The sequence below is a fragment of the Mangifera indica genome, chromosome 11 (assembly GCF_011075055.1).
Source record: "Mangifera indica cultivar Alphonso chromosome 11, CATAS_Mindica_2.1, whole genome shotgun sequence".
Taxonomy (NCBI): domain Eukaryota; kingdom Viridiplantae; phylum Streptophyta; class Magnoliopsida; order Sapindales; family Anacardiaceae; genus Mangifera; species Mangifera indica.
In genome coordinates, this window is record NC_058147.1 from 12,526,151 (window position 1) to 12,537,391 (window position 11,241).

Genomic DNA, 11,241 nt, shown 5'->3' on the forward strand with positions numbered 1-11,241 from the left:
TCTATTTATTTATTTATGGTAATTAATTGGAAATAACAATGATGATTTATAGAATGAGCACAACATTTTAATCTTATATAAAAAAATTTGAAGTATAACATTTATTGAAGCACAATGTATAATAGGTAGAGAATTATTGATTAAGAGTTCAAGAGTTATGAACAGGATGATGCAAAAACATTTTATTCCTAATATTATAGGTAGAAATTAATAAGGAAAGATTATAATAAACATATAAAGATTATAGTCAACACTATTTAATTTAATTTGATCTTGTTTTTGATTGATATGATTCTGATTTGATATGATTTTGACTTTAATTTAATCTTATTTTGATTTTGATTTGATTTGATTCTAATTTTTTATAATTGGTGGATGTTCGTACAAAAGACAAAAATGACCTTCTGTGACATGTAAAATAGGTTATGGTGGATGACTGTACAAAAAGGGCATATGGTTGTTCACAAAGTAAAAAGTGGATTATATCCCTAGGGTTTCAACATGACTATGAAGAGGAAGGCCAAGTCATTAATGAGGAAGATGTGTACACCTATGTACAAGAACGTGCATCATGATCAAGGATGCTTGTGAGTAGTTAACCATGTACGAGAGACTAGGTACTTGACTATGAGCCCTAGGATGTACTATTGTACATTCAATAAGGAAGTAAAGTTGAGTTAAGTCAAGAACCCAAAAATTCATAATGTTGTCCGAAGGATAATACTGATGTATATCGTATATAATAGTATTGAGTCATGCCTAAAGAGTTTAACAATATAGTTAGGCCATAAGAGAAAGAAAAATTAGGGTGAAAACTACTTATGAGTCTAAATTAAGTTAGGGACTCGAGATGCATGTATGTTTATACATGAGCATATGCCAATTAGTGTTATCATATTAAACCATTATCTTTCATTAGTAGATATGTTTCATGAGGGTTGTTACGAGATGACACTTATAAGACTCTTTCTATATATGCCCATAGTAGAGCATCGCTCATAGTTAGCAGGACAGAATATTCGTGGAAGGGTAAAATAGCCCATAGTAGGGGTTACATACAATATCACAATACAATAATGTTTTTAAGGAAATGAGACTGTACAGTATGTTACATGACTAAAGTGACAAATCTATGTTTTAACCTAATTTGATCAGCACATAAATTTAAGTATTTTGTAAAAGTACAAAGTGTTTTCACTTGAGTTTTCAAGTATTTAGAGGAAAAGTCATCTAAATATAAGATCTCAAGTGTATCTTAGATGACCAACAGATTTTTTTATCATAGTTATGAGACCCTAGTGTTTTTTGAGATGACTATATGAGACCAAAGGTGTTCCTAAGATAAAGTTAAGAAAAGATTGGAAGCACTTCTAATTACAAAGTCATTAAAGATTGAAGTCCAAGAAAAGTACTTCTAATGACTAAGTTAGAGTAGAAGCAAGTCAAGGTTATAATGGGGATTAATTAAGTTTAAGTAAAACCTCAATACGGCCAAGTAATTTATTACTCACTCCTCTACTTTTAATGTTTTCTAGGTAATGAGTGCTATGTATGGATTTATCTTGGTTTGTTACACACATTATTTAAGTATCTTTATGTATTTAGACATTTTTTGCATGTTTTCGCATCTAAATTTAATAAAGGGTATTTACGAAATTTTTTAAAATTATGATTTGATGGATAAACACTTTTAAGTGTCATGCATGTTTTTTTTAGTTTATGTACTTACGTTTCCCTTTGAAGGATAATATTTTGGGAAATTATATTAAATGCCCAAAATTAAGAGAGTCTAAGTGAGATTATCCAAAACAATCATGTTTAAGAAAAAATGCCCCATTTTTGTGAAATGACCAAACTACCCTTGTATATAAACAAAGAAAATTTTCTTATTTCCCCCAGTAATCTTCCACGATTCCACTGTGTAAATTCAAAGAAAATTTTTGCTTTACGGTCATCCCATGGGCGAAGAGATTTTTGATGATCGAAAATGACAAAGAAAGTTAGTATATCTTCCCTAATCTTGTTTAAATCAAGTTATTGTTCATATTATTGACATTTGAGTGAGATTTTGTGGTTTGAAACTTTAGGGTTTTGATTTTGAACAATGCTTAAAATGTTTTGATTCTTGGTTGTTTTCGTTGAATTTCTTGAGGGGTTTTGTGTTATAGCCTATATAGATTTAATTTGTGTTGAAATTGGAGGCCGAAACAACGAATTTTTGGTCGAAAAATATGTTCGAAGAGATCAACAGTCTGACCGTGGGAACGGTGTATCCCATGGTTAGGAGAGATTGATTGTGGGTTAGAGGGTTAAGTTGTGTTTTCAAAACATTAGGGAGCTGGTGGAGAGCGGCAAGTCCACAGGGTGTGTTTATGAAATTTGCCATATGACAATGGGCTAATGTTGTGAATATCGTGGGTTGAAGGAAAAATGTACTTTTTTGAAACTGTAGGGGCACTAAAAGATTAGAAAATTACTGAGGGGGCAAGGGATTAATATTGAGCTTGTTTGTACTAGAAATTTTCTCAGGGGGTAAATTGATATTTTTTATATCTACGGTTTCTGGACGTATAGTTTTCGAATTTGATATCTGTTTTAGGGTTTTTCGATATATAGTTTTCTAATTTGACATTTGATTTTTTGATTTTTGTGCTTTTTTGACACATTTTACGATGTAATAACGTAATTTCAACTCAATATTTCGATTTTTTTATTTATAGGATATATCAATTCGTATTTTTGAATTTCAATTTTGTTTTTTCGAATTTCGTGGTTTTATGATTTATCAACTCGTATTTTCCAGATTTTCAAATGATTTTTCAATTAGTGACATTCTTACGTATTTCAACTTATAAAGTTCGAATTTGAATTCCGTTTTTTCGATTTTTGCTGCTTTAGGATAAATTGACTCTTTTTTTCAGACTTTCTAATGATTTTTTAACTATTCACATTCTATGGAATTTTAGTTTTGTTTTTTGAATTTTGCCGTTTTATGATATATCGATCGTATTTTCCAGATTTTCAAACGATTTTTTGATTATTGATAGTTTAAGGTATTTCAACGTTTAAAATTTAAATTTCAGTCTTTGAATACACAAGCGGAACATCCTAATGCCATGAAAAAATTTGTAAATCGATGGTCATCGTTTGTTTCAATAACAGTAATGGTGCTTGAATTAGTACGCTGTAGATTGTAGCAATAATTTGGTTAGAGCATAAATAATTCCTCCGATAAGCCCTTCAATGAATTTATAGCCCAGTTTCTTGCCCGTCATGCCTGTGAATATGAAATGTCAATTTTATACCGGTCGACGATGTCCACAAATATTTCCTTAGGCCGATAAATTCAATCAATCAACACAAATTTTGACCTCATTAGTACACTTGTTTATGATATGACATGATTTGATCAACTGAACATGTGTGGATAGGATTCATATGGTTGATTTGAAATACTTTATCGACTTTGGACTTGTTTGCATGTATATACCACTCATAATTTTCAGCCTTGAACTTAATTTCCCATCGCACCCTATCAGACTTCTTGAACATGAATTGAAATCCTTTAAGTAAGATAAATTGCTTCATAGCATCTTTCAATTATACTTTATTATGGAAAATATCATCAACCTTTACACCATTCTCTTCTTGGATCGATCTGGTACCACCTGATAATGTAACCTGATAATGTTAATGGCTGTGGACAAAAATTAAGAAGCTACTTAAACGGATCAGTAGGGATATTGTCAAAAAATGGCTTAGAATAATTTCTACCACCTGAAATAGGATTTTCAAGCTGCAAACTATACATACCCTTAGTAACTGGTGTCATATACTCAGGTTCTACCTCTTCAAAAGGAATATTAGGCATATCATTTCCATCAAAGTCACTCTAGTTGGGAACCCTATATTTTTCTTCATGAGCCCATAAGTTTACAATGTATAATGGGTCATTACTAAAATCAATTAAGTTTTTCAAATCGTATTCTTTTTTCACCCCAGTAATTTCTCCTTCATCTTCATCTTTTTCCTCCTATCCTTCAATTGGAGTACATGTAACAAAAATAGGAATACATTCCTGTAAGTACTGAGACATATCAATAAGACCTTGGACTCTTCATCATTTTGGATCTGTACGGGGCAATCAAACTTAATTTTTCTTGGCTTCATTGATAGTTGAAGGTAGTTTTTCATTGGATCAATACCGCAAGACTCCTTCAAAAGCTCAATAAATCCCTCAAATGTTATTTCATAAGGAATTTTAATCAATTGTTTGGCTCTTCCACATATTTTATTGTGTTGTCGCTACCTTGAACCCATTTTTCTTGATAACAAACCGATGCATAACCATCCATTTTAATTATCAATCCTACAATGACAAATTTTTAGAAATAATTATTCATTTATAACAAAAAATTTGTAATAACTATGTAAAACAGTTTTACAATTATTAATATAAAAAACGCTTTATATTCTTTTAATATTTTATTTAACCCCTATAATTATTTAACAATTTATGTAACACTCTCGTATATTATCTTGTATCAAAATGCATCTATTTTTTCTTAACATTCCATTTAAAACGTGTTTACAATGTTAATATTAAAATGCCCCCTATATTTTTTTAATATTTTATTTAACTACCTATAATTATCTAATATTTTTTAACACCATTGTATATTATCTTGTATCAAAATGTATCTATCTATTCTTAATATTTTATTAAAAACGGTCTTACAATATTTAATATCAAAATATCCCTATATTTTCCTAAATTTCATTTAACCCCCTATAATTATCTAATAATTTTTTAACAACTTTTTCTGTTACCTTATGTTAAAATATATGTATCTATTCTTAACATTTCATTTAAAACTTTCTTACAATGTTTAATATCAAAATAACTTCTATATTTTTTAACATTTCAGTTCGCCCCCACACTTATCTAATATTTTATTTAATACCCAGTATGTTTTCTATTTTCAAAATACATCTATTCATTCTTAACATGTTTTTAAATTCTTCATATATTATGAAATATCAAAATACCCTCATGTTTTTCTTAACATTTTATTTAACCTCTTATAATTATTTAACATTTCATTTAACACCATTTTATATTCTCTTGTATCAAAAAACATCTATCTACTCTTAACATATTATTTAAATCCTTCATGTATTATGTGATTTCAAAATACCCCTATACTTTTTTAATATTTCATTTTACCCCGTATAATTACCTAACATTGCTTTCCCACCCTTGTATGTTGTCTCATATCAAAATACATCTATCTATTCCTAAAATTTCATTTATAATGCTCTTACAATGTTTAATATCAAAATGCCCCTCATATTTTTATAACATTTCATTTGACCACCCATAATTATCTAGCACTTCATTTAACACATTTGTCTTGTATCAAAATATACCTATCTATTATTAACATGTTATTTAAATTCTTTATATATTGTATAATATCAAAATACCCCATAGTTCTCTAACAATCTTTTAACCCCTATATTATTATCTAATATTCAAGTACCCCATTTACATGGCATATAAACTAGATTTAACAAATAAAATTAAGTTTTTAGGTTAAGATTTGTATAAATATATTTTTTTCACGAATAGCCTTTTTTCGATTCGAATTCAGAAATACGAATTTCTTCCGTCCAAACGAACCTGTACTAATTGATATTGAGTAAAAATGAAAGTGAGAGTGAGTGTTTGAGTGAGATGAGAAGTGTGTGTAATAAGAGTGAGAGAGAGAGTTTATATAGATGTGGTGCAAGGTAATTTTGGTATTTTAAAAAAAGTTTAGAACATTTTTTCTTAGGAACATGAAAATTGGACATTTTTGCTTATGAATAGGGAAATTGGGCTTTTTTGCTTGATGGATGGGTAATTTGGCCATTTAATATAATTTCCCTAATATTTTTAAAGGGGATGTTACATACACTTTTTTCACACAACAAATTCAGGATTCATTTTCTTAATTGTAACAGACATAAACTCATTGTTAAGAACAACTAAAAAAATGTTAAGGACAAGCAACTAGCCCGAATAAATGCTCCTCTAAATTGTGCGAACTAATAAAATAAACGCCTATGCACACTAGTAGTGACAATTTTTTTCCTAACAGTAGGATCGACTGCCTGTAATTAAGCTCAACATAGGAAATACTTTTGATATGGGTTGAATGAGTAAATACAATATCATTAGATTCGAGGCTTCTATCAGATCTTAAAGTAGAACTAGAAGAAATCCATGAATAATCCATTTTATAATGCTAGTCACAAAACAACTTTGATACCATGAAAGGTTTCGCACGAATTTAAAAAAACATTAAAAAAAGACAACAGACACTTTGAGAAAAAAAATATCTCAATTTTTTATTTAAAAAACTATTATAACTGATTATATTTCTGAAAAAAGAAAAAAGGGACTAACAGATAGAAATAGCTATTAAATCGAATCACTCACCATCTGATCATGCTTTATGACTATCGAAACATTGATCAAATGAAAGTTGATTTGAAGATTTGTATGTTAGGTTTTTAGAGAAAGAGAGAGAGAGCTGTATTTTAGAAGTAGTGAAAATATCTGATGAAAATCTCGACATTCTTTGACTGGAGAAATATATAAGCCACTAGACGTCATCGTTTTTTCCTTTATTTTTAAAACGCTTCTTCCAACAATAAAAGAGGCGCACAATATATAACATTTTTAACTTTTTAATATCCCCTATGACTTTCAATGTTTTGTTAAGGTCAATTTTAGTTGTTGTTGCTATTGGGATCTAAAAATGAACAACTTCTTAAATAATTTTTTTTTTGCTTTTTTAACTGTTGATAAGTTCTTGAAAATGCACTTACCCATAGTGTTTTTCAGAATTTATTGTGAAATATTAGGTTTGATTTGAGTGATTAGAATTAATTGTGCTATAAATTTTGTGTACTACCAAAATATTCCATTTTAGAAATTGAACTCCTATGAGTAAAGACTAACCAAATCAATGAAGTTTCAGAGCATCTCTTTTGTAATCAAAATCGTTATTGCATTAAGAGTGACACCCACTGTTAGAATGAAAAAAAAAAGGGGGGGGGGGGGGGATTTTTTTTTCCTGCAATTGTGTGTTGTACTCAACTGAGGTTTCGAAAATTAACTAAGGTACAAGCAAAAGAGCTACAAGAGTTAACAGTGGTAGGAGAAGAGCAACGGTGAATTTTAAAAAAGATTTAAAAAAAGACAATAGGCCCTTTGAGAAAAAAATATCTCTATTTTTTATTGAAGAAACGATTACAACTGTTTGTATTTCTGAAAAAAATCTGACTAACAGATAGAAATATCTATTAAATCAAATCACTCATCATCTGATCATGCTTTCTGACTATTGAAACATTGATCAAATAAAAGTTTATTTGAAGATTTGTATGTTAGGTTTTTAGAGAAAGAGACAGAGAGCTGTATTTTAGAAATAGTGAAAATATCTGATGAAAATCTCGACATTCTTCGACTGGAGAAATATATAAGCCACTAGACGTCATCGTTTTTTCCTTTATTTTTAAAACGCTGCTTCCAACATTTCTAAATAATAAGAGCGCACAATATATAACATTTTACTTTTTAATATCCCCTATGACTTTCAATGTTTTATTAAGGTCAATTTTAGTTGTTGTTGCTATTGGGATCTAAAAATGAACAACTTTTTATCTTCTTAAATAATTTTTTTTTCTTTTTTAACTGTTGATAAGTTCTTGAAAATGCACTTATCCATAGTGTTTTTCAGAATTTATTGTGAAATATTAGGTTTGATTTGAGTGATTAGAATTAATTGTGCTATAAATGTGTTTTTCAACAAAATAATGGGTAAATTTTGTGTATTATCATGTCTCGGATGTTTGAAAATGATATTATGGAAGAGATTTTGTGACTATGAAAATCAAACATATTAAGAATTGGAGTTAAAACAAAGCGGTTTTCATATTTCAAATAATAGATTCTTATATTCAAGAAAGAGGATTCAATGTCTCCACATCCAAGAATGTGATGTGGAGACACTGAAAAGACATAGTAAGTTATGCCTTGGAATTTGAAGAGCAATGTCGTGGCACAAAGAGGGTAGAAGATTAGATATGTTAGGTTATTAAAAACCTAACACCGCGGGTGCATAGAATAGTCTAGATTTCCCCCCGTGAAATAGTTTGATTTAACTTAGCTTATTGTTAGGTAAAATATGTTCCTAAATAGTTCCACTCAATATGCTTTAAAAAAGAAAAAACTTCATCAAGTTCCACGCATTTTAGAATTGAAAAATTAAAAAAGTAGAAGAAAAAAATAAGGTTGGGCTTTGGATTAAATGTATGATTTGATGAAGTTGAACATACATAAGAATGAATCACCTAAATGCCTCAAACGATTATTGTGGATTAAAAGACCTAGACACAAGTAATTGGAATATGTCTTCCTTTGAGGATTGGCTCAACGTTTAAACAAGAAGACGTTGTTGGACCCGCTTCAGTGCCATTGAAAACCAAGTTGATATCACCAATCTCCACATTTTTGCACGGATTCAATCTGCTACACAGAAGATTAACTGCAACTTTGGCGGAGGAAGTGCCGCAAATGTTGTTGTATTTCACGTTGCTGGTCTTCACCTTTCAGGGAACCTATACAAATTGATAAGCGAAAAATTAGTTTAGTCGCATTACTACTTGAGAAATCAACCGTGAACGACTAGTATTGTGTTCATATACCTTCTTGTTACAAGCATTATATGGGTAATATTCCTGACCAATAACAATGGGGTTTTGGACATTATTCATGACAATGTCTTCAAATGTGAAATTGGAAAGTACACCCTCATAAGAGTCGGGCCATGTCTTGATTCTTACACCATTGTCGGTGCCTGTGAAGGTGCAGTTTCTCACTGTCAAACCAGTAATTTCTTATTGGGAGTCCTTCCAAAACTACCAACATTACCAACACTAATACCATGTCCTGGTCCACATAAGACATTGGAGACAAGAATGTTTTCACTTTCGGGACTGAGTAAGACACAATCATCACCAGTTCCTATCAATGAATCATAAATCTTAATCTCAGTTGATGACCCGATGTGAATTCCATCAGTGTTGGGATTATCCCCAGGTGCTGAGATCTCGATAGATTTTAGGTTCAAGTTGTAGCAGGCGAAAACGTTGATATGAACTTTCTTGCTATTAATAGATTTTATTTCTTCAATTGTTCAGTCGTTGAAAAAATCTAGTGTTTTAAGTATTAAAAGGGGATATGCAAGGCATATAATGTAACTCAACATTGGAAGCTCGCACTTGGAGTTTTTGTGGCAGTCATTTTGTTTCCATGCGGTTTGTCCTTGGCCATGGAAAATTCCACCTCCAGCGAGGGTAAAGTTGTTGAGGTATCGAAAGCCAATCCATATTTTCTTATCAACAATGTTGAAAGGTCAGCAGGAGCCTTCACAAATCCCTTCACAGCAAAATAAATTGGACCTTTGCATGGACCTTCAAACACCACTGAACTGATCAAGTATTTCCCTGGTGGGACAAATACCTTGCTTTTGCCATTCCAATCACAAGCTTTTTTCCAAGCAACAGTAAAAGCCTGAGACTCAACATAAGTTTTGATAATGCATATATGAAAAAGACAGTGATATTGTCTCTAAATATGAGTTCTGCCAAGCCCAGTACAATAAGTACTCAAGCACATTCAAAGAAAAGGGAAAAAGGAAAGAGTTAATATAAACTATACTGACCTTGCTGTCATCACTCTTCCCATTTGCTATGGCACCGAAATCCATTACATTGAAAATCGCTTCATTTATTGCACAAATATTTTTTTGACAATATAAGCGCAATCAAGATAGAAAATACTTGTTAAGAGTATAAAACGGAATCCATGAGAGCCTGTAATTATATATAGCTAGCTTGATGAACTGAACTTTAATAATAAATTAGTGTGCTTCACTTTGTTTATGGTAGCTATATTGATTTTAAGAGGCATTTATAGATTCTCGATGGCACTCTATCTCCACTAGTTTTCCTTTAAATAAAATTATTGGCCTGTGTTTATTTACCATGATTCTGCGAGTAACTTAATACAGTGGCCACTAGTAAGTTAGAGGAACTTCCTTATACAAATAAGGCTGATTGTTGCTGACACTGTAAGAAAAGCAAGCTATTTAAAAAATAGGAAGATTTACAAATGCTGATTCTATTAACATATGGAGGACAATTGAGCCTCTACTTTTCTATTCCTAATAGTAATTGTGTAGCTCATTTTCGACTATCTAGTACAATTTTGCTTGTGAATTTGATTCATTGAATACGACATCAATGTATTGTAGTTTACTATAAGCAAACTAGCACGATTTGTGGTACCTAAAGTTTATGAAGATTTACATGTACATAAATCTTACCTAACCAAATGGCTAGCACGTCAATTTTTTAACGGCAGAAGGCTTGTTTGTCATTAAATTAATGAATAGAACTAGCTTGTCATTTTCTACTATGGCAATTATACGACTTGTCATTCAGTATATACTGATAAAATAATCAATTTCTTTATGCACTTAACTTTTTGAATAAATAATTAATTAAATTTGCACAAATAATTTAAAAAGATTTTGTGGTTTATCCGAGCCTTAAGAATTTGTCGAATCAACGACACAAACAGCAAGCATAAGGTAATATTGATCCAAAATGGCGTCAAGCACAATTTATTACAATACCAAGGTTTGCATCTACCAAAAGATTCCATTTTAGAAATTGAACTCCTATGCGTAAAGACTAACCAAATCAATGAAGTTTCAAAGCATCTCTCTTTTAATCAAAATGGTTATTGCATTAAGAGTGACACCCACTGTTAGAATTAAAAAAAAAAAAAAACGAAGATTTGTTTTTTCCTGCAATTGTGTGTTGTACTCACCTGAGGTTTCGAAAATTAACTAAGGTACAAGCAAAAGAGCTACAAGAGTTAACAGTGTTGGGAGAAGAGCAACGGTGATCAAAACACATTGTTTTTCTCAACAACATATCTTCGTTTGAAATGAGTTTAGGGTTACTTCATTCACACATTTTGTACTACTCCTTCTTTCTCTCCAGTTCAACACTTGTAGAATCTGGAAGTTTTTGAAGAGGTGTGGATTGTCTGAGTCTAAAATCAACAGTGATGACATGAAGAAGGTAACGTAGTTTCAGATCTACAATTGAAATTTGTTT

At 30.7% G+C, this 11,241-nt stretch overlaps 1 pseudogene; it reads right to left on the reverse strand.

Moving 5' to 3' along the window:
- Positions 1 to 8,439: 8,439 nt before the first annotated feature.
- LOC123228751 lies at positions 8,440 to 9,821 on the reverse strand (annotated as a pseudogene).
- Positions 9,822 to 11,241: the final 1,420 nt, after the last annotated feature.